The 27,065-nt window shown below is 41.6% G+C and overlaps 1 pseudogene; it reads left to right on the top strand.

Annotated features, from left to right (window-relative positions):
- Positions 1-18,113, top strand: part of LOC145876074 (uncharacterized) — a 134,293-nt pseudogene extending 116,180 nt beyond the window's left edge.
- The last annotated feature ends 8,952 nt before the right edge of the window (positions 18,114-27,065 follow it).

The raw sequence follows: 27,065 nt of genomic DNA, 5'->3' as shown, positions 1-27,065 counted from the left end.
AGAGCATTCCAGAGAACATGAGTTAATGGTTCTATTCTATACCGTACCAGGAAGAGACGGTTCCAGTTTGGAGTAGGAGGACCAGACACTGGTCTTTACAATGAAAACTGCTGACACAGCAGATGCTGTCTGCTATGTATTATAGATATCTTTCATACAAATGTTAACCTTGTGACCATTCTATGTATCTGTTGTTCGTCATGTAGGTTGAAAGGGGTGTATCTTGGCTATAAAAGATATTTGTACTTTTGTTTTGCCACTCTCAACGGATCATTAGAAAATGGTGAATCGTTGATAAGTCATTGCTATTGTAAAGATCTTATTATTAAAGATTTAGTTTAAGTATAACTCTAACTTGTGTGAAGTTTGTCTCTCCTCATTTGATAGTAAAGAAATTAACCACCACAGAGGTCACCGCATGTGTGGGAGGTGGGACAAAAGAGCTCTCTGAGGCATGTTGAGTGGGACGAGGGGCTCCGCAGTAAAATAAAACAATGATAACTACCCTAAACAACAGTATACAAGGCATATTGACATTAGAGAGACATAAAGAGAGGCAAAAAGCAATCACAAGTGTTGATTGGGAGAGCTAGCTAAGACAACAACGGGTAAGACAACAGTTAATCAGCTAAGACAACAACAACAGGTAAAATGGTGATGAATGGGCAGAGAGGGTCAGTTAACTACACACAGGGCCTGAGTTCGAGGCTGGGGCCGACAGATAAACAAAACAAACAAAATGGAGTACCGTGATTAATGAACAGTCCAGCAGGCATCAGCTATGTAGCCAAGTGATCATAGGGTCCAGTGAACAGGAATATACGAAACAGGGAAGCAGTTAGGTAGTCGTTACTACGCTAGCCGGGAGATGCGCCTGGCTCGAGACTAACTGGTGCTAACTTCGGGACAAGGGCGTCACCGACGTCTGGCAAAGGCCGGTTGAGGGCACATCGGACGGAATTACGTCGGCAGACCAGTCGTGATGGATCGGTGGAGCTCCGTGTTGACAAAGGGTACAGGCCAAGTGGCAAAATAGCTATTGTAGCTGGAGTAATTTTGTTTGCTAGCCGGGAGAAGCACCTGGCTCGAGGCTAACTGGTGCTAGCTTCGGGACAAGGGCGTTAGCCACTATAGCCAATCTGGTGCAAAGGTCCAGAGCTTACGGCAGGAATCCGGTGATGTATTGGCTTCTAGTCGTCTTAGTGAAGAGTCTGGGAGGAATCAGCTGTGTAGCCGAGTGATCATAGGGTCCACTGAGCAGGCTGGGAGATGGGCCTGGCTCAAGGCTAGCTTCGAGGCTGGGCCACTCGGTAGCAGCTAGCTAGCTGCGATTATCCAGTGTAATGGTCGGCTTGTCACCAAAAACACTCACAAACTTTTACAGATGCACAATCGAGAGCATCCTGTCGGGCTGTATCACCGCCTGGTATGGCAGCTGCTCCGCCCATAACCGAAAGGCTCTCCAGAGGGTAGTGAGGTCTGCACAATGCATCACCATCACCAGAAACGTTAGGAGCATAACATCAACATTTACGAAGGCAAGCAGCAGCGGGAGGAGTAGGCTAAGGAAGAGGTTTTTTTCTGATGGTTAGGCTCTTATTTCAGAGGGGTGTCATCAATAGCCCATAATGACAAAGTGAAAACAGGTAAAAAACAAAAATACCTCATTTACTGAAGTATTCAAACCCTTTGCTATGAGACTCAAAATTGCTTTCAGGTGCATCTTGTTTCCACCTGTCTATATAAGGTCCCAGAGTTGACAGTGCATGTCAGAGCAAAAACCAAGCCATGAGGTCGAAGGAATTGTCTGTAGAGCTCCGAGACAGGATTGTGTCGAGGCACAGATCTGGGGATGGGTCCCCAAGAACACAGTGGCCTCCATCATTCTTAAATGGAATACTCTTCCTAGAGCTGGTCACCCGGCCAAACTGAGCAATTACGGGAGAAGGGCCTCGGTCAGGGAGGTGACCAAAAACCTGATGGTTACTCTGACAGAGCTCCAGAGTTCCTCTGTGGAGATGGGAGAACCTTCCAGAAGGACAACCATCTCTGCAGCACTCCACCAATCAGACCTTTATGGTACAGTGGCCAGACAGAAGCCACTCCTCAGTATAAAGCATATGACAGCCTGCTTGGAGTTTGACAAAAGGCACCTTAACCTCTCTAGGGTATGTGGGACGAAATCGTCCCACCTACTCAACAGCCAGTGGAATCCCGTGGCGCGATATTCAAATACATTAGAAATGCTATTACTTCAATTTCTCAAACATATGACTATTTTACACCATTTTAAAGACAAGACTCTCGTTAATCTAACCACACTGTCCGATTTCAAAAAGGCTTTACAACGAAAGTAAAACATTAGATTATGTCAGCAGAGTACCCAGCCAGAAATAATCAGACACCCATTTTTCATACTAGCATATATACTATACTATACCAGCATATAATGTCACATAAACCCAAACCAGAGCTAAATGCAGCACTAACCTTTGATGATCTTCATCAGATGACAGTCCTAGGACATTATGTTATACAATACATGCATGTTTTGTTCAATCAAGTTCATATTTATATCAAAAACCAGCTTTTTACATTAGCATGTGACGTTCAGAACTAGCATACCCACCGCAAACTTCCGGTGAATTTACTAAATTACTCACGATAAACGTTCACAAAAAACATAACAATTATTTTAAGAATTATAGATACAGAACTCCTTTATGCAATCGCTATGTCCGATTTTAAAATAGCTTTTCGGTGAAAGGACATTTTGCAATATTCCGAGTAGATAGCTCGCCATCACGGGCTAGCTATTTTGACACCCACCAAGTTTAGCCCTCACCAAACTCAGATTTACTATAAGAAAAATTGGATTACCTTTGCTGTTCTTCGTCAGAATGCACTCCCAGGACTTCTACTTCAATAACAAATGTTGGTTTGGTTCAAAATAATCCATAGTTATGTTCAAATATCCTCTGTTTTGTTCGTGCGTTCAAGGCACTATCCGAAGGGTGACGAAGGGTGACGCGCCCGACGCGTTTCGTGACAAAAAAATTCTAAATATTCCATTACCGTACTTTGAAGCATGTCAACCGCTGTTTTTTCTCGTAAAAAAGCGATAATATTCCGACCGGGAAACCCTGTTTTCGTTCAAAGACGAAAAAATAAAAACATGGTGTCGGCTCGTGCACGCGCCCCCAGTCTCATTGTTCTCAGAACGACCACTATCCAAATGCGCTACTGTTTTTCAGCCATGGCCTGCAAAGTCATCATTCAATGTTCTGCCGCCTTCTGAGAGCCTATGGGAGCCGTAGGAAGTGTCACGTTACAGCAAAGATCCTAAATGTTCAATAAACAGAGCCAAGAAGCCCAAGGAATGGTCAGAGAGGGTACTTCCTGTTTGGAATCTTCTCAGGTTTTTGCCTGCCATATGAGTTCTGTTATACTCACAGACACCATTCAAACAGTTTTAGAAACTTTAGGGTGTTTTCTATCCAAATCAAACAATTATATGCATATTCTAGTTTCTGGGCAGTAGTAATAACCAGATTAAATCAGGTACGTTTTTTTATCCGGCCGTGCAAATACTGCCCCCTACACTAGAGAGGTTAAGACTCTAAGACCATGAGAAACAAGAGTCTCTGGCTTGATGAAACCAAGATTGAACTCATTGGCCTGACTGCCAAGAGTCACGTCTAGAGGAAACCTGGCACTATCCTTACGGTGAAGCATGGTGGTGGCAGCATCATGCTGTGGGGATGTTTTTCAGCAGCAGGGACTGGGAGACTAGTCCGGAAAGTATTATGTGAAATTATTTTTTTGTGATATTTAAATATTGTGTGAAATTATTCTGAATTGATATGAAAGTACATCAATTTATGCTTCTAGAAATGTATCTTAATTGAGAATCGATTCACATTTAGATGGAATAGTTGACTATTTTAGCTACCAGAGCCAGTCTACCTCTGAAAATAACATACAGTCCTTGGACCTTGAGGAGTAACGGGGGCAGCAATCAGCAGTAGAAACAATAACAAAGCGTACTCCCTGCCCGTTTCGGTAAAAAGCTGAGGGATGGGGCTGGAGAAATGTAACCATTCATGATATCAACATTCTAGTTTTAACCATGTTTTGAGGATATACAGTGTTTGTTTATATTTACTGACAAACATTGGAGTGAATAAAAGCTTATATTTTGGGTTCTGATGGGGTATGACAGTTGAACTAAGCTCATGAGGCATTTATAAGTGATTTCTTCAAGAAACAATGGGTACATATCATTAATGTATAAGTCCCAAAATGGATGTAACAACTGCTGATTGCCCCTTTAAGAGAACATCTTGGGCTAATCTAATAGGAGATATTGAGGACTACAGTATTTCAGGCATTGTCATTGGATGCATTTGATCAATTGTTAACGTTTTGTTGATGGTCCACTCTTGATGTTCTACACGTTACAGTGTAGCTTCAGCCATTCCTACAGAACAACATTAAAGTGTAGAACCCCTTTACTGCATATTGGTTCAACGACTGCAGAGACGGTACTTACTGGTGTTAAACAGATCTCCAACCTCCTCTTCTTCCTCCAATGTAACAGTCATCTCCCCCTCTTCCTCTTTCACTCCATAAACTGCATCCTCCTCTTCTTCTTTTACTGTAACATCCTCCTCCTCTTTCACTCTGAACGCCTCTTCCTCTTCTTTAACTGAAACGTCTTTCTCTTCTTCTTTCACGCTAACAGCTTCACCCTCTACTTGTTTTTGTATTGTAACATCTTTCTCTTCCTCCTCCTCTTTCACAAGAGCTTCTTTCTCCGTCCAGCAGACCTCCTCTTCTTTAACAGGAGGAGAGTAGCTTAGTGAACTCATGGTCGGGGATGTTAGCTAGCATTAGCGACTAGCCTAGTTCTAAGCTAACTTAGCAAACCAGCTAGCTGACAAACAACGTAAATATATAATTAAATGGGCCAACAAGTACATACGACAGAAGTGTGTTTAATACACATCGACTAATATACACCAAAACAGTGTAAAGAGCGTGAATGTTGTAGCTATGTTTGCTAGAAAGCTACCGAGGTGTCTGACTAGCTGTTGTTGTTGAAGGAGCGTCCCGTCCACTAGATTATACGTCACACTGGCAGCATCGCCTGAACCTAAAAGACGCACATCGCCATCTGCTGACTGGAGGGGGAAACGCAGTTGAGGAACCAAACGTTTATTTTTCATTTATTTCATAAAATATAAATATTACATTAAGTCGTTCAAAGAGAAGCATGTGTTGATTGATTCGTTTTTAATGAGTGAGAATTTAAAACAAACTTTACACCCACTACATATTTGCGTTGAACCATACTTCTGACATGGATCATTTTGACCCCAGAGGCATATTACATTTACATTTACATTTACATTTAAGTCATTTAGCAGACGTTTAGACAGACATTTAGCGACTTACAAATTGGTGCATTCACCTATAATATCCAGTAGAACAACCACTTTACAATAGTGCATCTAAATCTTTTAAGGGGGGGGGGGGGGGGGGGGGGGGTTAGAAGGATTACTTTATCCTATCCTAGGTATTCCTTAAAGAGGTGGGGTTTCAAGTGTCTCCGGAAGGTGGTGATTGACTCCGCTGTCCTGGCGTCGTGAGGGAGCTTGTTCCACCATTGGGGTGCCAGAGCAGCGAACAGTTTTGACTGGGCTGAGCGGGAACTGTGCTTCCTCAGAGGTAGGGAGGCGAGCAGGCCAGAGGTGGATGAACGCAGTGCCCTTGTTTGGGTGTAGGGCCTGATCAGAGCCTGAAGGTACGGAGGTGCCGTTCCCCTCACAGCTCCGTAGGCAAGCACCATGGTCTTGTAGCGGATGCGAGCTTCAACTGGAAGCCAGTGGAGAGAGCGGAGGAGCGGGGTGACGTGAGAGAACTTGGGAAGGTTGAACACCAGACGGGCTGCGGCGTTCTGGATGAGTTGTAGGGGTTTAATGGCACAGGCAGGGAGCCCCGCCAACAGCATATCTTTTATCATAGCCAAAATGTGGTTTATTCAATTCTTCCAAATTTTCATGACTTTGTAAATCAACTTGTTCTTAATAAATCTATATCATGGTTTAGTGTTTCTGTATCAATATGGACTTTTAACAAATTCAAATCATTTGGAGTCATTTTGACCCCAGACAAAAGCACCTTTGATAAATAGGACGTTTATTTCAAATCAAATCACATTTTATTGGTCACATACACGTGTTTAGCAGATGTTATTGCGGGTGTAGTGAAATGCTTGTGTTTCTATCTCAGACGGTGCAGTAATATCTAATAAGTAATATCTAACAATTTCACAACATATACCCAATACACACAAATCTAAGTATTTGAATCTAGGTTTCTCTGTAGACATGATCCATCCCACCAGAGGGTGGAGGAGCTCCTGTATCAGTGGTTTTGACCAGATAGACACCTGCAGACACACAGTATAGTGCCTCCCATGTACTCTCCTAAGATTGGACTCTTCTATACCACGTATCACATGACTGTGTACAAAACTGCCAGCGGTAGAAAACTCTGCCAGTGGTAGAAAGTCTACCATTAAGTATTCAGACCCCTTCACTTTTTAAACATTTAGTTACATTACAGCCTTATTCTAAAGTTGAATAATTTCATAATTGAATAATCAATACCCCATAATGACATCACAACAACCCATAATGAGAAAACAAAACCATTTTTAAAAAACATTTTTCCAAATGTATTTACTTAAGTATTCAGAACCTTTGCTATGAGACTCGAAATTGAGCTCAGATGCATCCTGATTCAATTGATCTTCCTTGAAATGTTTCTACAACTTGATTGGAGTCCACTTGTGGTAAATTCAATTGATTAGACATGATTTGGAAAGGCACACAACTGTCTATATAAGGTCCCACAGTTGACAGTGCATGTCAGAACAAAAACCAAGCCATGTGGTCAAAGGAATTGTCCATAGAGCTCTGAGACATGATTGTGTCGAGGCACAGATCTGGGGAAAGGTACCAAAAAATTTCTTCAGCATTGAAGGTCCCCAAGAACACAGTGGCCTCCATCATTCTTAAATGGAAGAAGTTTGGAACCACCAAGACTCTTCCTAGAGCTGGCTGCCTGGACAAACTGAGAAATCGTGGGAGAAGGGCCTTGGTCAGGGAGGTGAACAAGAACCCGATGTTCACTCTGACAGAGCTCCGGATTTCCTCTGTGGAGACGGAAGAACCTTCCAGAAGGACAACCATCTCTGCAGCACTCCACCAATCAGGCCTTTATGTTGCAATGATTAAAGTGTCAAAATGTATTTCAATGGACAATTCAGTGACCTGTTCTGTGAAAGGTGTTGGCTAGAGATGACATGCAGGAGCTCGCAGGGATTTGTAGTCTTGCATGTCGTCTACTTTGATGCTAATTAGCATTTTAGAATCCAAGAGTAAAGAGACACAAATATATTGATAAAGTATTTGTATTTATTATGGATCCTCATTAGTTCCTGCCAAGGCAGCAGCTACTCTTCATGGGGTTTATTATGGATCCCGATTAGTTCCTGCCGAGTATGGTCAGGGAGCGTGCCAGCCTGTCTGAACCACCCCTGAATTAACAGGTATAAATGATGGGTTATGAACTAACAGGTATAAATGATGGGTTATGAACTAACAGGTATAAATGATGGGTTATGAATTAACAGGTATAAATGATGGGTTATGAATTAACAGGTATAAATGATGGGTTATGAACTAACAGGTATAAATGATGGGTTATGAATTAACAGGTATAAATGATGGGTTATGAATTAACAGGTATAAATGATGGGTTATGAACTAACAGGTATAAATGATGGGTTATGAACTAACAGGTATAAATGATGGGTTATGAACTAACAGGTATAAATGATGGGTTATGAACTAACAGGTATAAATGATGGGTTATGAATTAACAGGTATAAATGATGGGTTATGAATTAACAGGTATAAATGATGGGATATGAATTAACAGGTATAAATGATGGGTTATGAATTAACAGGTATAAATGATGGGTTATGAATTAACAGGTATAAATGATGGGTTATGAACTAACAGGTATAAATGATGGGTTATGAATTAACAGGTATAAATGATGGGTTATGAACTAACAGGTATAAATGATGGGTTATGAACTAACAGGTATAAATGATGGGTTATGAACTAACAGGTATAAATGATGGGTTATAAATTAACAGGTATAAATGATGGGTTATGAATTAACAGGTATAAATGATGGGTTGTGAATTAACAGGTATAAATGATGGGTTGTGAATTAACAGGTATAAATGATGGGTTATGAACTAACAGGTATAAATGATGGGTTATGAACTAACAGGTATAAATGATGGGTTATGAACTAACAGGTATAAATGATGGGTTATGAACTAACAAGTATAAATGATGGGATATGAATTAACAGGTATAAATGATGGGTTATGAACTAACAGGTATAAATGATGGGTTATGAACTAACAGGTATAAATGATGGGTTATGAATTAACAGGTATAAATGATGGGTTATGAATTAACAGGTATAAATGATGGGTTGTGAATTAACAGGTATAAATGATGGGTTGTGAATTAACAGGTATAAATGATGGGTTATGAACTAACAGGTATAAATTATGGGTTATGAACTAACAGGTATAAATGATGGGTTATGAACTAACAGGTATAAATGATGGGTTATGAACTAACAGGTATAAATGATGGGATATGAATTAACAGGTATAAATGATGGGATATGAATTAACATGTATAAATGATGGGTTATGAACTAACAGGTATAAATGATGGGTTATGAATTAACAGGTATAAATGATGGGTTATGAATTAACAGGTATAAATGATGGGTTATGAATTAACAGGTATAAATGATGGGTTATGAACTAACAGGTATAAATGATGGGTTATGAACTAACAGGTATAAATGATGGGTTATGAATTAACAGGTATAAATGATGGGTTATGAATTAACAGGTATAAATGATGGGATATGAATTAACAGGTATAAATGATGGGTTATGAACTAACAGGTATAAATGATGGGTTATGAACTAACAGGTATAAATGATGGGTTATGAATTAACAGGTATAAATTATGGGTTATGAACTAACAGGTATAAATGATGGGTTATGAATTAACAGGTATAAATGATGGGTTATGAATTAACAGGTATAAATGATGGGTTATGAATTAACAGGTATAAATGATGGGTTATGAACTAACAGGTATAAATGATGGGTTATGAACTAACAGGTATAAATGATGGGTTATGAACTAACAGGTATACATGATGGGTTATGAATTAACAGGTATAAATGATGGGTTATGAATTAACAGGTATAAATGATGGGTTATGAATTAACACATCCCCTCCAGGCATTAAAATACATTCAGGACTTCTTATAGTGAGCATAACATGACAATACATGACATCTAAGTAGCTGAATATTCTTTTGGACTAACAATCTAACAGTTTGAAGGACACAACTCCTGTTATTCTGGTTAAACAGTGAGAGACTAGTTGATTAAGGAGTGGGGATTTTTTTACAATTAGGAAATAATATGTCATGTTTTACTAGTACCTCAGCCGGCATTGTGAATGGTTAGGAAATAATATGTCATGTTTTACTCGTACCTCAGCCAGCATTGTGAATGGTTAGGAAATAATATGTCATGTTTTACTCGTACCTCAGCCGGCATTGTGAATGGTTAGGAAATAATATGTCATGTTTTACTAGTACCTCAGCCAGCATTGTGAATGGTTAGGAAATAATATGTCATGTTTTACTAGTACCTCAGCCAGCATTGTGAATGGTTAGAAAATAATATGTCATGTTTTACTCGTACCTCAGCCAGCATTGTGAATGGTTAGGAAATAATATGTCATGTTTTACTCGTACCTCAGCCAGCATTGTGAATGGTGTCTGATGCAGTGACATACTAGACCATGGCAGTAAATCTAATACTTAGGTGTTTTTAGTCATGCATGAAAGGTCTGTGGTGGTTCTGTGGTTATAAGTTACTGACCTTGGAATACATTTCTGGCCATGCTGGCAGGGTCTGAATCAAACCCAATGTCCACCTGGTACACTGACAGGGTCTGAATCAAACCCAATGTCCACCTGGTACACTGACAGGGTCTGAATCAAACCCAATGTCCACCTGGTACACTGACAGGGTCTGAATCAAACCCAATGTCCACCTGGTACACTGACAGGGTCTGAATCAAACCCAATGTCCACCTGGTACACTGGCAGGGCCTGAATCAAACCCAATGTCCACCTGGTACACTGACAGGGTCTGAATCAAACCCAATGTCCACCTGGTACACTGGCAGGGTCTGAATCAAACCCAATGTCCACCTGGTACACTGGCAGGGCCTGAATCAAACCCAATGTCCACCTGGTACACTGACAGGGTCTGAATCAATCCCAATGTCCACCTGGTACACTGACAGGGTCTGAATCAAACCCAATGTCCACCTGGTACACTGACAGGGTCTGAATCAAACCCAATGTCCACCTGGTACACTGGCAGGGCCTGAATCAAACCCAATGTCCACCTGGTACACTGACAGGGTCTGAATCAACCCAATGTTAAGGGGAGGGTAGATTGGTCAAGAGGGTGATGATTATTGTTGTTCTACTGCCTGATTGTTATGCAACAACACTGTTTACAAAAGCTTTGTTAAAGAACAAGTTGTTGTTTGTGTCGCACTGCTTTGCTTTATCTTGGCCAGGTCGCAGATGTAAATGAGAACTTGTTCTCAACTGGCCACCTGGTTAAATAAAGGACTTGTTCTGAACTGGCCCACCTGGTTAAATAAAGGTGAATTTGTTAAAAAAAAAAAAAAGTAATATTTTTTACTACATTAACAATGTCTACACTGTATTTCTGATCAATTGAATTATTATTTTAATGGATTAAAAATGTGCTTTCTTTTAAAAACAAGGACATTTCTAAGTGATCCCAAACTTTTGAACAGTAGTATATATCTACATGATGTATTGTTACACCATGTAGGAGCAGTATAGACCTAGTCTGTTCATTATATACATCTACATGATGTATTGTTACACCATGTAGGAGCAGTATAGACCTAGTCTGTTCATTATATACATCTACATGATGTATTGTTACACCATGTAGGAGCAGTATAGACCTAGTATGTTCATTATATACATCTACATGATGTATTGTTACACCATATAGGAGCAGTATAGACCTAGTCTGTTCATTATATACATCTACATGATGTATTGTTACACCATGTAGGAGCAGTATGGACCTAGTCTGTTTATTATATACATCTACATGATGTATTGTTACACCATGTAGGAGCAGTATAGACCTAGTCTGTTCATTATATACATCTACATGATGTATTGTTACACCATGTAGGAGCAGTATAGACCTAGTCTGTTCATTATATACATCTACATTATATATTGTTACACCATGTTGGATCAGTATAGACCTAGTCTGTTCATTATATACATCTACATGATGTATTGTTACACCATGTAGGAGCAGTATAGACCTAGTCTGTTCATTATATACATCTACATTATATATTGTTACACCATGTTGGATCAGTATAGACCTAGTCTGTTCATTATATACATCTACATGATGTATTGTTACACCATGTAGCAGCAGTATAGACCTAGTCTGTTCATTATAGACATCTATATGATGTATTGTGTCACCAAAATAAAGGGAAATTATATCATTTTATAGTAATACAATTGCTCAGAGAAAGAGATTTAGTTTAACATGTAATTCTCAAAAGGTAGGGGTCTGAATTATTGCCACCCATGTTTTTAATTCTCCAGCACTCTCCCCTTGGGAGGATAATGACACTGAAATGTTTTATGAGATTAGAGAACACATTGGGTGGTATCTTAGACCATTCCTTCATACAGAATCTCTCCATGTCCTTGATTTATTTAGTCTGTCTTATGGACTGCCCTGTTCAATTCAAACCACAGGTTTTCAATAGAGTTCAAGTCCGAAGACTGAGATGGCCATTGAAAATGTTGATTTGTGTGCCCAAATAACCATTTCTTCGTGGATGTTGATGTGTCTTGCTGGAAGATCCTCTTATGGCCAAGTTTCAGCCTCCTAGCAGAGAGGTAACCAGGTTTTTGGCTAAAATATCCTGGTAGTGGGTAAAGTTAATTTATTTATTTCATACAGTAATTTTAGCTCATCTTTATCAAGGGTATCAATAACTAGGTGCTTATTTTGATATCTAGTTATTTGACCGAATCAGAAATACAGATGTGGAGTAGAGGTTAAGTTTGTTTAAAATTCTCATAGAAAATCTGAACTAATCAAATAACACTTGTTGCTCTTTGGACGTGTTGATATAATATTCATATTTAATAGAGAGGAAAAAAACGTTTCCCTAAACTGCTTTATAATATTATAATTCAATGAAGAATAAAAATAGTTTTCCCTCCTCAACTGCGTTTCCTCCCTCCAGACAGCAGATGGCGATATGTGTCTTTCAGGCGATGTTTCTAGTGTGACGTATAATCTAGTGGACGGAACGCTTCTTCAACAACTGCAGCCACCTCGGTAGCTCGCTAGCTGACAAAGTCGGAACATTCAAGTTCTTTAGACACTTTCGTGAAAGAAGAGGAAGACGCGTTCAGAGTGAAAGAGGAGGAGGATGTTATTGTGAAAGAAGAGGAGGAAGTGAAAGAAAATGAAGACGTTTTTGGAATGAAGGATGAAGAGGGGGAGATTACTGTCACATTAGAGGAGGACGAAGAAGAGAAGACTGGAGAACTGATTAACACCAGTAAATACAGTGAGTACTATCTAATAAAACAGGGACATTGATCTGATTAACACCAGTAAATACAGTGAGTACTATCTAATAAAACAGGGACATTGATCTGATTAACATTAGTAAATACAGTGAGTACTATCTAATAAAACAGGGACATTGATCTGATTAACACTAGTAAATACAGTGAGTACTATCTAATAAAACAGGGACATTGATCTGATTAACACCAGTAAATACAGTGAGTACTATCTAATAAAACAGGGACATTGATCTGATTAACACCAGTAAATACAGTGAGTACTATCTAATAAAACAGAGACATTGATCTGATTAACACCAGTAAATACAGTGAGTACTATCTAATAAAACAGGGACATTGATCTGATTAACACCAGTAAATACAGTGAGTACTATCTAATAAAACAGGGACATTGATCTGATTAACACCAGTAAATACAGTGAGTACTATCTAATAAAACAGGGACATTGTTCTGGTTAACACCAGTAAATACAGTGAGTACTATCTAATAAAACAGGGACACAAACTCTGCAGTTGTTGAACTAATGTGTGATTTTTAAAAGGGCATTCTACACTTGAATATGTTTTTGTACTGTCGGAATTGTTCATGAAGTCCTACAGTGATTTTTTAAAAACTTTTCCTGTTGAAAAGTGATAAATACAGTGAAGTATAAACACACTAAAAGGAAACAAATAAATGTTTTGAGCAAAATAGTGTTTTTTTAGACAACTGCAAACTAGAAGGAGTGAGTGATGTCATAGTAAGGCCTCCAAGGAGTTGGCTTGATGGGAAGTCGTGATGTCATCCAATAGGAGGCTGATCTTCATGTGAATATTCATTATTCTTTTTAAAATCCTTCCTGTTCTGTCAAGTTGGTTGTTGATCATTGCTAGAAAGCCGTTTTCAAGTCTTGCTATAGACTTTCAAGATGATTTAAGTCCAAACTGTAACTAGGCCACTCAGGAACATTCAATGTCATCTTGGTAAGCTCCTCCAGTGTAGATTTGGCCTTGTGGTTTAGGTTATTGTCCTGTTAGGACAGTTTTTTGTATTCAGATCTCTGAAATGCTCTCTACCTATGTAACATTTAGTGTCTCCTTATGTTACGCTGGGGAAACAGTTTTCATGGGCACAGAAATCCTAAATCATTTCAGAGTTTGCTAATCCAATGGTTCTAACCAAGAGTCACCTTAACTTTATTGACAACACCCAAATGGATACTGTCATTAACGTGGTTCTTCAATAATTACACATAATACTTAATACTGTAGCTGTTTAGTTACAGTCACATGTTCAACTATCATCAGCTGATCCAGGAAATCATTTTCTGAATGACAGTCACATGACAAACATCACGACATGCAACAACAACCAAAGTGCTTCTTCATTCATTACTCTGGTAAAGACAGTTATGCTGTGCTGCACATTGGATCCAACATCCCTAACAAATTCATGTTTATAATGTGCTATTGTCTGGTTGATGTACTGTAGGGTCTCGTTAGTCTGTCTGGACACAGAGATACTTCGCTCATAATGTGTAGAGAACTGTTCCTTGATGGATAGGCTATTGTACAACACAGAGATATTTTCCTTTATTCAGGACATTTAGAATGACAACACATTACAGAGTAGCCTAGTGGGATTATTCACAAAATTATCTGGTGATCAGGTTATGAAATGTCATGACAGACATTTTAGTTTCCATGTTTCACCTGAAATATTAAATGATTTATAGTCCTAGGTCTATGTTATTGTTAGGTGAAGTTATGGGTCCTACAGTAGGTCTATGTTATTGTTAGGTGAAGTTATGGGTCCTACAGTAGGTCTATGTTATTGTTAGGTGAAGTTATGGGTCCTACAGTAGGTCTATGTTATTGTTAGGTGAAGTTATGGGTCCTACAGTAGGTCTATGTTGTTGTTAGGTGAAGTTATGGGTCCTACAGTAGGTCTATGTTGTTGTTAGGGGAAGCTATGGGTCCTACAGTAGGTCTATGTTATTGTTAGGTGAAGTTATGGGTCCTACAGTAGGTCTGTGTTGTTGTTAGGGGAAGCTATGGGTCCTACAGTAGGTCTATGTTATTGTTAGGTGAAGTTATGAGTCCTACAGTAGGTCTATGTTATTGTTAGGTGAAGTTATGGGTCCTACAGTAGGTCTGTGTTGTTGTTAGGTGAAGTTATGGGTCCTACAGTAGGTCTATGTTATTGTTAGGTGAAGTTATGGGTCCTACAGTAGGTCTGTGTTGTTGTTAGGTGAAGTTATGGGTCCTACAGTAGGTCTATGTTATTGTTAGGTGAAGTTATGGGTCCTACAGTAGGTCTATGTTGTTAGGGGAAGCTATGGGTCCTACAGTAGGTCTATGTTATTGTTAGGTGAAGTTATGGGTCCTACAGTAGGTCTGTGTTGTTGTTAGGTGAAGTTATGGGTCCTACAGTAGGTCTGTGTTGTTGTTAGGTGAAGTTATGGGTCCTACAGTAGGTCTATGTTGTTGTTAGGGGAAGCTATGGGTCCTACTGTAGGTCTATGTTATTGTTAGGTGAAGTTATGGGTCCTACAGTAGGTCTATGTTATTGTTAGGTGAAGTTATGGGTCCTACAGTAGGTCTGTGTTGTTGTTAGGTGAAGTTATGGGTCCTAAAGTTGGTCTATGTTATTGTTAGGTGAAGTTATGGGTCCTACAGTAGGTATATGTTGTTAGGTGAAGTTATGGGTCCTACAGTAGGTCTATGTTGTTAGGTGAAGTTATGGGTCCTACAGTAGGTCTATGTTATTGTTAGGTGAAGTTATGGGTCCTACAGTAGGTCTATGTTATTGTTAGGTGAAGTTATGAGCCAATTTGTTAAACACTTGGTGTACAAACCCTCATTGTCAGGCTGATGGAAAAACTTGCCAAAGAGCATTTTACTGGTTGAAGTGTTTTTTAAGTATAAAGCAGTTGATTTGCGACAGTAACACAAACATATTAAGCAGGTGATTCAAACGAGTCTTACAGTTATAATCCAAAAGTAATGTGAAATGCACTTATAAGCAACCTGTAAATGGAGGCTATTTTTGCTGTCAGCCTATGAGAACTCCCCTGAGTTTTCCCCCACGGTGGTGAATTAGTAAATAGACACAGAGCTTAATGTGAGTTTCCTTGAGTAGCACTCCTGATCTTGCGCTGTAATATTCAGAATACATTGTGAAAAACTAAAATCTTAGCTCACCATTTTTGCTCCAGGCAGATATACTACATCCATAACTAGTGGTTTCCTCATTAGCAGATATACTACATCCATAACTAGTGGTTTCCTCATTAGCAGATATACTACATCCATAACTAGTGGTTTCCTCATTACCAGATATACTACATCCATAACTAGTGGTTTCCTCATTACCAGATATACTACATCCATAACTAGTGGTTTCCTCATTACCAGATATACTACATCCATAACTAGTGGTTTCCTCATTACCAGATATACTACATCCATAACTAGTGGTTTCCTCATTACCAGATATACTACATCCATAACTAGTGGTTTCCTCATTAGCAGGGAGGAGTTTCTACAACCAGATTGTGTGTGCATCGCCCTCATGCTGCAATTTTAGCAAACACAGAAAGGGGCCTATATTGGAGACCAAAAGTCGTCTGGTACACTGCTTAGAGTTTCAACAACATGAATAACTTATTTCTAGTTACTACTAATGTGAAAACAAGACAAAATATGATTGTTGCTAAGTTGACTGTCTTAATTGTCAAATAATTGAACAGACGTCAATTGTTGTACAACTTCATGGGTACGACCTTTTACCTCAAATAAACAATGGATTTCTGCTGTTGTGGGCCTTTAACCATCTGTCTGACTTTGCCGTTCACACAGGAGAGAGGCGGGACTATCGTGGATCCTCTGGGGAGCCTCAACAACCTCATGATGCTGACGAGGCAGAGAAGAGTCTCTCCAGATCAGAACTCCTCAAGAAACACCAGCAGAGACCCACAGGGAAGAGAACTCACTGCTGCTCTGACTGTGGGAAGAGATTCACCTCATCAGGCATTAACATTCATCAGAGAACACACACAGGAGAGAAACCTTATAGCTGTGATCAATGTGGGAAGAGTTTTGTTCAATCTGGCAATCTGACATCACACCAGAGAACACACACAGGAGAGAAACCGTATAGCTGTGATCAGTGTGAGAAGAGTTTTACTGAGTCTGGGGGTCTGACTAAACACCAGAGAACACACACAGGAGAGAAACCTTATAGCTGTGATGAATGTGGGAAGAGTTTTGCTGCATCTACCAATCTGACTCTACACCAGAGAACACACACAGGAGAGAAACCTTATGGCTGTGGTCAATGTGGGAAGAGTTTTGGTCGATCTGGAGAACTGACTGTGCACCAGAGAATACACACAGGAGAGAAACCCTATAGCTGTGATCAATGTGGGAAGAGTTTTGCTGCATCTACCAATCTGACTCTACACCAGAGAACACACACAGGAGAGAAACCTTATGGCTGTGGTCAATGTGGGAAGAGTTTTGGTCGATCTGGAGAACTGACTGTGCACCAGAGAATACACACAGGAGAGAAACCCTATAGCTGTGATCAATGTGGGAAGAGTTTTGCTGCATCTACCAATCTGACTCTACACCAGAGAACACACACAGGAGAGAAACCTTATAGCTGTGATCAATGTGGGAAGAGTTTTGCTGCATCTGGCCATCTGACATTACACCAGAGAACACACACAGGAGATAAACCTTATAGCTGTGATCAATGTGGAAAGAGTTTTGCTGCATCTAGCACTCTGACGCTACACCAGAGAACACACACAGGAGAGAAACCTTATAGCTGTGGTCAATGTGGGAAGAGTTTTGTTCAATCTGGCCATCTGACAGTGCACCAGAGAACACACACAGGAGAGAAACCATATAGCTGTGATCAGTGTGGGAAGAGTTTTACTGAGTCTGGGGGTCTGACTAAACACCAGAGAACACACATAGGAGAGAAACCGAATAGCTGTGATCAGTATGGGAAGAGTTTTTTACTGAGTCTCGTCGTCTGACTAAACACCAGAGAACACACACAGGAGAGAACCCTCATAGCTGTGACCAGAGATAATCTGATAAAAGATCTCTGATCAAATGTCAGAAACTACTTACATGAAGGAGTTGTTTCATGATATCAATGAACTAATGTCACAATGTAGAATTTTTGAACATTGTAGTAGGAGTATTTTAATGATGTCCCAATGTAGAACCCTAAACGTTTGTCCCCTGTTCTATTGATTTCAACATGATATGGATATTAGCCTCAGGGGGAAAATCCAGGCTCTGAAATGGAAGAGTTACTATTTATGAGATTTAACTAAAAGTGACTAACAAAAAAGTTGTTACACTTACCACGTTGGTGACCCACTGGAATCAAAATGCACCACTTCAAAATGTAGCTAGCTGTTTTCTACAAGTTGTCCTCTAACCAGTGATGTACACATTATTCCCAGATTCCGTGTGGTTTTTGAGCTGTTAGTTTTAACAGGACGTGCAACCTCATCTCCCTTCTGTCACACAAATGATTTTAGCATGATATCAATGAGTTATGACAAATAAGTGTTGTGTTCCTTTGTTTAGCGACCCCTAAATTTAAATGCATCACTCCAAAATGTAGCTGACTGTCTTCTGCAGGTTGTCCTCTAATCAGTGAGGTAAAATATATCTCCCATTTCCATGTGTTTTGTTTAGTTGTTAGTTTCAACATCACTTACAACCTGATTTCCCCCCTAATCGATTATCAGTGATTTATTGCTACTTGTCAAAACAAGGTGCTTGTTTAAAAAAAAATACAAGTAATATGATTATTGTGGCAGATGTTTGTGTATATAGCACATTTTATGTTTAGTTTTTCAATTTATCCCAAACTGTTTCTGCATATTGGTTATTGATTTGGACACGTTAAAACTGTGTTTTGACATTGGGGCTATTTCATATTTTCATTTCATGTAACATTTAGTAATCATGATTATTCAACCAACTGACAATTTTTTTGGTACAATTATATTGACATTGTTATCCTGTTTTTAGAACATCAGGGTTCATTCTCAGATGTGCCAACCCAAATGTACTAGAGCATGACATTGGGGACTGGGCCCCGATCCAACAACATGCCTATCTAGTGAACCCTGAAAAGAGAGAGAAACTCTACAGTGAGGTGGAAAGTTACTATGGATATTGCAGGAGTTTCCTCTTGAAATCAGACATGTCTGTGTCCTATTGGAGATGAGTTTTGTTTGGGCTCGTTCCAAGAGGACGAGAGTTCTAGAAGCTAAGGAAGGATTGTATAGAACGAAAGATGAAGGAGAAAAGATACTGTATATTATTTAGACATTTTTTTTCTTGTTTTTAATTGTTGACAGCCAGTAGACACCATGTTTATATTGTAGAAGGGAATCATTTTAGTTGATTATAATGTGAAATGGAAGTTGTTTTCTGTTGGTGGTGAGCAAACTTGTCCAAAAGAAATATAGGATATATTTGTTGTCTTAAGGGGGAAGGTGTTACAGGCTTTGGTTTTTCCATTTATGTTTTGAGGTTGAACTTTAGCTCGTTAGCACGTCTAGCTCGTTAGCACGTCTAGCTTGTTAGCACGTCTAGCCCTTTAGCACGTCTAGCTCGTTAGCATGTATAGCACGTCTAGCTTGTTAGCACGTCTAGCCCTTTAGCACGTCTAGCTCGTTAGCATGTATAGCACGTCTAGTTCCGTCAGCACGTCTAGTTCCGCCAGCACGTCTAGCCCGTTAGCACGTCTAGCTCGTTAGCATGTATAGCACGTCTAGCTCGTTAGCACGTCTAGTTCTGTCAGCACGTCTAGTTCCGTCAGCACGTCTAGCTCGTTAGCACGTAGGACGCACTGATTGGTGTCACCTCGTTAGTCAGTATGTGTTACACCTGTGCTGGCTTGTCCATCTCGTTAGTGGGAAGGTGTTTCACCTGAGCTGGTCCAGGTTCTATTTAAGAGTGTCTGGCCCAGTGCTCCAGTTGTCTTGATACATGTGGAGAGTCAACACCTTTAGTTGCTCCACCTTTTTGGTTTACTTCCTGTCTTTAAGTTTGGTGTGGGATTTTCTTTTGTTTTCCTCTTCTTGGGCAGATTTAGTGGGTCTCATGGTGGGTGTCTTTTAGGTCCCAGTTGTTGTTACTAGTCAACTTCCAGTGGACACCCCCATAGTGTCTTTCAGAGCCCCTCCTAAAAAACAAGGTATATTTTGGGTTGGATATTGCATCATATTGTTGATATTTTAATCAATGGCATTTCCTTACAATGCTCATTAGTCTTTCAGTTGTTATTGTGGTTTTTTATCCTCATATTTGTGTACTAAATATTTCTGATTATGTTCATAGTTTTTTCCTGTGAAGCCATTGTGTTGCATCCATGTCTGACATGTGCTGTATAAATAAAGCTTGATTTGATTTGAACATATTGTAAAACAAATTAACCCAATGACTGACCAATCAACAGACTCTTGCAAAACCAATGAACAAATATGTGCAAAAGCAACACATATTGGTCCATCTTAGTATAAATTCAATATATCTTCCACTGTCAAAATAGTGCAAATGGTATGCATGTTTAGTATCACTTTTCAACCAACCCAGTTCATTTGTTGAAAATGAAAAATGTTGAACTCAACAATACATCAGAGGATTCAACTACTGAGAACTGAAACAAACAAATGGATCATTCCCACCTTTCCAGCCTGCTGAAGGCGTGGTGGAGTGGTAAACACCACCCCCGGCTCTACCAGGGGCTTGAGGTGGTCTCCCACAGCTCTGATTATGTCATGTTCTGTTGCCTTGCTGTTCCATTTATTGACTGTCCCTGCAACACAGAAACACATTTAGTCTTATTATATAAACACTCAAAGTAATGTATATGGAGCATCTATGGCCTCAGTTACACCTGGCACCTAAATGACTTCTGTCATCTGATCACTCCAAGCTGCATGTCACAGTTGTCGTCGGTGAATGAGGACCAAAACGCAGCAGGTACGTGAATGCTCATCTTGATTTTTAATTACTCTCAAAATGAACATACAAAATAACAAAACCGAAAAACGAACAACTAACAAACAGTCTGCAAAGCATAGGCTCAACACAGAACAATCACCCACCAATCACACACACAAACACACCCTAATATATGGGACTCTCAATCAAAGGCAGATAGACAACACCTGCCTTCAACTGAGAGTCCCAACCCCAATTAACCAAACATAGAAACACACACACCAGACTAACCATAGAATACAAACACATAGACCATCAACCAAAAACCCGGAAATACTAAATCAAACACCCTTTACACAAACACACCACCCCGAACCACATAAAACAAATACCCTCTGCCACGTCCTGACCAAACTACAAAAACAATTAACTTTATACTGGCCAGGACGTGACAGTACCCCCCCTTAAAGGTGCTACCCCAGAAGCACCTTAACAAAAAATAACCCCAAGCAACACCAAAAAAAATTCCCCTTTTCTAAAGGGAGGGAAGGGAGGGTGGCTGCCGTCAACGACGGCACTGTGCTACACCCCCCCTCCCCAACCCACCTATTTCTGGAGGTGGCTCCGGCTCAGGCCGTTCCAGGCTGTCGGGGCAGGCTGGCAGCTCGGGACAGTCTGGGCAGTCTGGCAGCTCGGGGCAGTCTGGCAACTCGGGACAGTCTGGCAACTCGGGACAGTCTGGCAACTCGGGACAGTCTGGGCAGTCCGGCAACTCGGGACAGTCTGGGCAGTCCGGCAACTCGGGACAGTCTGGGCAGTCCGGCAACTCGGGACAGTCTGGGCAGTCCGGCAACTCGGGACAGTCTGGGCAGTCCGGCAACTCGGGACAGTCTGGGCAGTCCGGCAACTCGGGACAGTCTGGGCAGTCCGGCAACTCGGGACAGTCTGGGCAGTCCGGCAACTCGGGACAGTCTGGGCAGTCCGGCAACTCGGGACAGTCTGGGCAGTCCGGCAACTCGGGACAGTCTGGGCAGTCCGGCAACTCGGGACAGTCTGGGCAGTCCGGCAACTCGGGACAGTCTGGGCAGTCCGGCAACTCGGGACAGTCTGGGCAGTCCGGCAACTCGGGACAGTCTGGGCAGTCCGGCAACTCGGGACAGTCTGGGCAGTCCGGCAACTCGGGACAGTCTGGGCAGTCCGGCAACTCGGGACAGTCTGGGCAGTCCGGCAACTCGGGACAGTCTGGGCAGTCCGGCAACTCGGGACAGTCTGGGCAGTCCGGCAACTCGGGACAGTCTGGCCACTCCGGCAGCTCGGGACAGTCTGGCCACTCCGGCAGCTCGGGACAGTCTGGCCACTCCGGCAGTTCGGGGCAGTCTGGCCACTCCGGCAGTTCGGGGCAGTCTGGCCACTCCGGCAGTTCGGGGCAGTCTGGCCACTCCGGCAGTTCGGGGCAGTCTGGCCACTCCGGCAGTTCGGGGCAGTCTGGCCACTCCGGCAGTTCGGGGCAGTCTGGCCACTCCGGCAGTTCAGCGCAGTCTGGCCACTCCGGCAGTTCAGCGCAGTCTGGCCACTCCGGCAGTTCAGCGCAGTCTGACCTCTCTGACGACTGTTGACTGGCGGGCAGCTCTGGTGATGACTGTTGACTGGCGGGCAGCTCTGGTGACGACTGTTGACTGGCGGGCAGCTCTGGTGACGACTGTTGACTGGCGGGCAGCTCTGGTGACGACTGTTGACTGGCGGGCAGCTCTGGTGACGACTGTTGACTGGCGGGCAGCTCTGGTGACGACTGTTGACTGGCGGGCAGCTCTGGTGACGACTGTTGACTGGCGGGCAGCTCTGGTGACTGTTGACTGGCGTGGCTGGGTTGACGCACTTGTAGCCTCGTGCGTGGTGCTGGTACTGGGCTTACCAGATTATGTACACACACCTCCAGGCTAGTGCGGGGAGCGGGAACAGGACGAGTCGGACTGGGTTGACGCACTTCCGGGTCCGCACGAGAGACAGGAGCTGGAAACCCAGGGCTATGGAGGCGCACAGTCGGTCTAGATCTTACCTCCTGCACAACCCGCCTTGGCTGGATGGAACTAGTAGCCCTGTACGAGCGGGGTGCTCGTACAGGGCAGACTGGGCTGTGCAGGGGCCTGATGGTAGCCGTGCGTAGAGCGGGAGTTGGGTCGCCTGGTCCTCGGAGGCGTACCGGCGACCAGATGCGCTGCGCAGGCATCCTCCTACCAGGCTGGATGCCCGCTCTAGCACGGCACCTGCGAGGGGCTGGAATAACGCGCACCGGACTGTGCGTGCGTATGGGTGAGATAGTGCGCTCCTCAGCGACACATGGCGCTCTCCACCTCATACGCTCCTCCATATAACCACGGGTAGCTGGCTTCCGGCTCTTCTTACGCCTAGCCAAACTACCCGTGTGCCCCCCCAAAAAAAATTATTGGGGGTGCCTCTCGTGCTTCTCCTTCAGCGCGTCCATGGCCTCGTACCTCCGCCTCTCTGCCTTGGCTGCCTCAATTTCCCACTGCGGGCGGCGATAATCCCCAGCCTGGTGCCAAGGTCCGGCCCCGTCCAGAACTTCCTCCCAGGTCCACTTCTCCCGCCAGTCCAACTCGAAGTCCCTCTGCTCCTTCCTCTGCTGCTTGGTCCTTGAGAGGTGGGTGATTCTGTCACAGTTGTCGTCGGTGAATGAGGACCAAAACGCAGCAGGTACGTGAATGCTCATCTTGATTTTTAATTACTCTCAAAATGAACATACAAAATAACAAAACCGAAAAATGAACAACTAACAAACAGTCTGCAAAGCATAGGCTCAACACAGAACAATCACCCACCAATCACACACACAAACACACCCTAATATATGGGACTCTCAATCAAAGGCAGATAGACAACACCTGCCTTCAACTGAGAGTCCCAACCCCAATTAACCAAACATAGAAACACACACACCAGACTAACCATAGAATACAAACACATAGACCATCAACCAAAAACCCGGAAATACTAAATCAAACACCCTTTACACAAACACACCACCCCGAACCACATAAAACAAATACCCTCTGCCACGTCCTGACCAAACTACAAAAACAATTAACCTTATACTGGCCAGGACGTGACACTGCATTAGGTTTAGATCTACCAGGATGGGCATTGTGTTCGGAATTTCAGTCAGGCCACTGAATATGCATAAGCAATGTAAAGAGATGGGGTGAATGAGTGGGGAAAAGTACATTTGACACAAATGACCTTCATAATATCAAAGAACAAATGTGTGTCTGAGGGGAAATTAACTTTCATACAGCCAAAAGGGTTGAGAAATTACACCAATATCAGTGGACAATTTGCACTAATGTAAATAAACATAGATGATGGAACATTTTCCCTTTTGCTGACGTGATGAACCACTAAGGGGACATAAATATTTACCATCTAAACCATGTGTGACCTCTCACCTCTCTGGCTGTAGAAGTGTTCTTCCTAACCAGTCCCTCAACAGCTCTCTGACTGAGTTCCACCCTCACTGGGTCTTCAGAGGAGAGGAAGGCTGAGGAGGGATGGAAGGATGAATGGATCAGTCACTCAATAAAGTGTAGAGCTGCTGTCTGACAAAATCACTATTTTAGTAGTTCATTAAAGTAAATAAGGCTTTATGACTGCTGAATACCAACTATCAATCACTTAGATTATGTATTTTCAGGTAGAGATACATCCTTGGGATGTCCCTAGCCCGTTGAAGTTGACATTTTAAATGGTTAAGGTTAGGGTTTAAGGGTAGGGATGTCCCAAGGATCCCAGAAAGCATTGACCATCGTGCATTCTTCTGTCTCTTTTACATAGCAGGTGTAAAAGAAACACAAACAAGACAAGTAGGCACGCAGTGCATTATGGTCATTGTAGTTTAAAAATAGCATCTAATTATGTAGGGTGACCATACGTCCCCTTTTTCCCGGACATGTCCTCTTTTTGGACCAAAAAAAATGCGTCCGGCCGGGATTTCTAAATCGCCCAAAATGTCCGGGATTCGGCTTTTGCTTCCTACAGTCGCCATTCATTGTGTGCGTTTTGGGGTTTTTGCATTGCTTTGACCGCTTTCAAGCGCTCGTACTAAGACCGAAACAATTGTTAACGCTGTGATAGCACCACATTCTGTCGACATAGCTCAGAAAGCACTAGAAGACATACCTTACTGTGGTGTTTCTACTGATGGGAGCAATCACGGTGCTGTGGAAATATTCCCTCTGCTTATTCAGTATTTTGATTGGAAGAATGGTGGCGTGCAAAGTAAATTAGTCGAAGTTAAAAACACTCCAAATGAGACAGCTGATACGATCGCGCAATACATCAAAGAAACACTGGAAAATAATGGGATTTTTTCCAAATATATTGCATTTACAGTAGGGTGACCATACGTCCGCTTTTTCCCGGACATGTCCTCTTTTTGGAAAACTAAAATTTGGTCACCCTAAATTATGCCAATCTGCATGTGGGGTTGTTAGAGAAGAATGTGATTGTCAGCCCTAACAATCCATTCTAGCAGCTCATCAGGCTCTGAAAAAGTCTTCATTGATGACGTGTTCCATCTATTCCAGGGGACAGCAGAGGAACTTCATCGATTCCACTCCTTCATCAATACAAGCAGTGAACATCTGAAATTCACCCTCACCTTTGATACGCATGAAACAAGTTACCCGATGGTTGGACAATACTTTTCTCGTTAATCATCTTAAATACTTCAACTGGAAATCAACCAATCCTCTATTGTTAACGCAGTGGAAAGGTCAAATGCTTTATTATCTACACATGTAAAGTGGGTGAGACGGAGAGAAATAAAATGGTTAGGTTATGGTAAAGTTTATAAAAGATCAAATAAAATATTTTTCCCACAAATTGTTTTAAGTCCCAATGCAAAGTTACACCTCACTGTTCTATTTTTGGAGTTATTACATAAAACCAATAAGAATTCAGAAGAATGATAAAGGCAGGTGTGATGTAATATGGAAGACCGGTCTATTCCCTGTGATGTAAACAACAACAGAAAGAACTTCAAATTAAACCAATCGTTTAAACCAACGTTTTGGAAATACATAACGCTATCTAACCAAATATCAAAGAATGTTAGCTATATGCAGTTATCTTAGCCAGCCAGCTAACATTAGCTATTTAGCCAACTAGTTATGGTCAGCGAGCTGGAGCCCAACTACAAGAGACCAGTTAGAACCCGATTAACAAAACCCAACTAAAACATAACTGCAGATCAAAAGAGCAGAGACATAGAGAATGATGGCTGGGAAAATCCTCAACATCCAAAATAGATAGATTCCAGAAGTCAGTCAGCTAGTGCGCTAGCAGTAAGCCAAGGTGGAAAAAGTGACAAAACTCCCGTAGTCGACTTCACAGAGAACATGCTGAAAAGTAGTGATGGGGAAACAAAGCTTCCTGAAGCATTGACGCTTTTCAGCCTGTTGTGTCAACAAAAAAAACAAAAAAACGAGCAAGCAGGTTGATATCCCACGGCAAGAGGCACCAGAGCTACTGTGCTAACGGGTTCCCTCTAGATAACACAACCACACAGTTCATGAAAAGCATGAGGTGTGACTAACGTTTGCAAGCTTGAGCTAGATATCAACCTAGTGTGACCTTCCTGGTCCCGTCTCTCAAGTCAGTGAGTCAACACAGGAAGGAGCAATGGATGGATAGTTCATTTATTTCCAAAGCTGCAATGATGGGACACACACAGTATGGATGAATGATCAGTAGTGACGGGATATAAATAGCACTCCGATAGTAATTCTCCACAAATCTGCCGTATAATATACTAACAAAAAACAATCAAGATGTCTGTCAAAGTTATTATGATCATATAGTGGATTTAACAGTTCCTAATAATTCCTAATTTACTATAATAAAATAAATACATCGTTTCCATGTGTAATCTCATATTCACAACATCAGAATAAACTGTCATCCATTTTAGTATCAAAATATATCAAATTAACCTGAAATATTACTCAATGTCCCCCTATGGTGGTGAAGAAGTATAATCCACCTAAACTAACAGAACCGGGCTGATAAACTGGCTGGTGTTCATGAGTTTATAAAACACATACTTTATACATGTCATAAATTACCTGCATTGATGACACACAGAGTGTGGATGAATGATCAGTAGTGACAGGATATAAATAGCACTCCTAAAGAAGATGCAG

Source organism: Salmo salar, unplaced genomic scaffold, assembly GCF_965601325.2.
Source record: "Salmo salar unplaced genomic scaffold, fSalSal1 ptg000432l, whole genome shotgun sequence".
In the NCBI taxonomy this organism is placed as follows: domain Eukaryota; kingdom Metazoa; phylum Chordata; class Actinopteri; order Salmoniformes; family Salmonidae; genus Salmo; species Salmo salar.
Note: the sequence above shows the minus strand (reverse complement) of the source record. Positions and strands in the feature narration are given on the sequence as shown.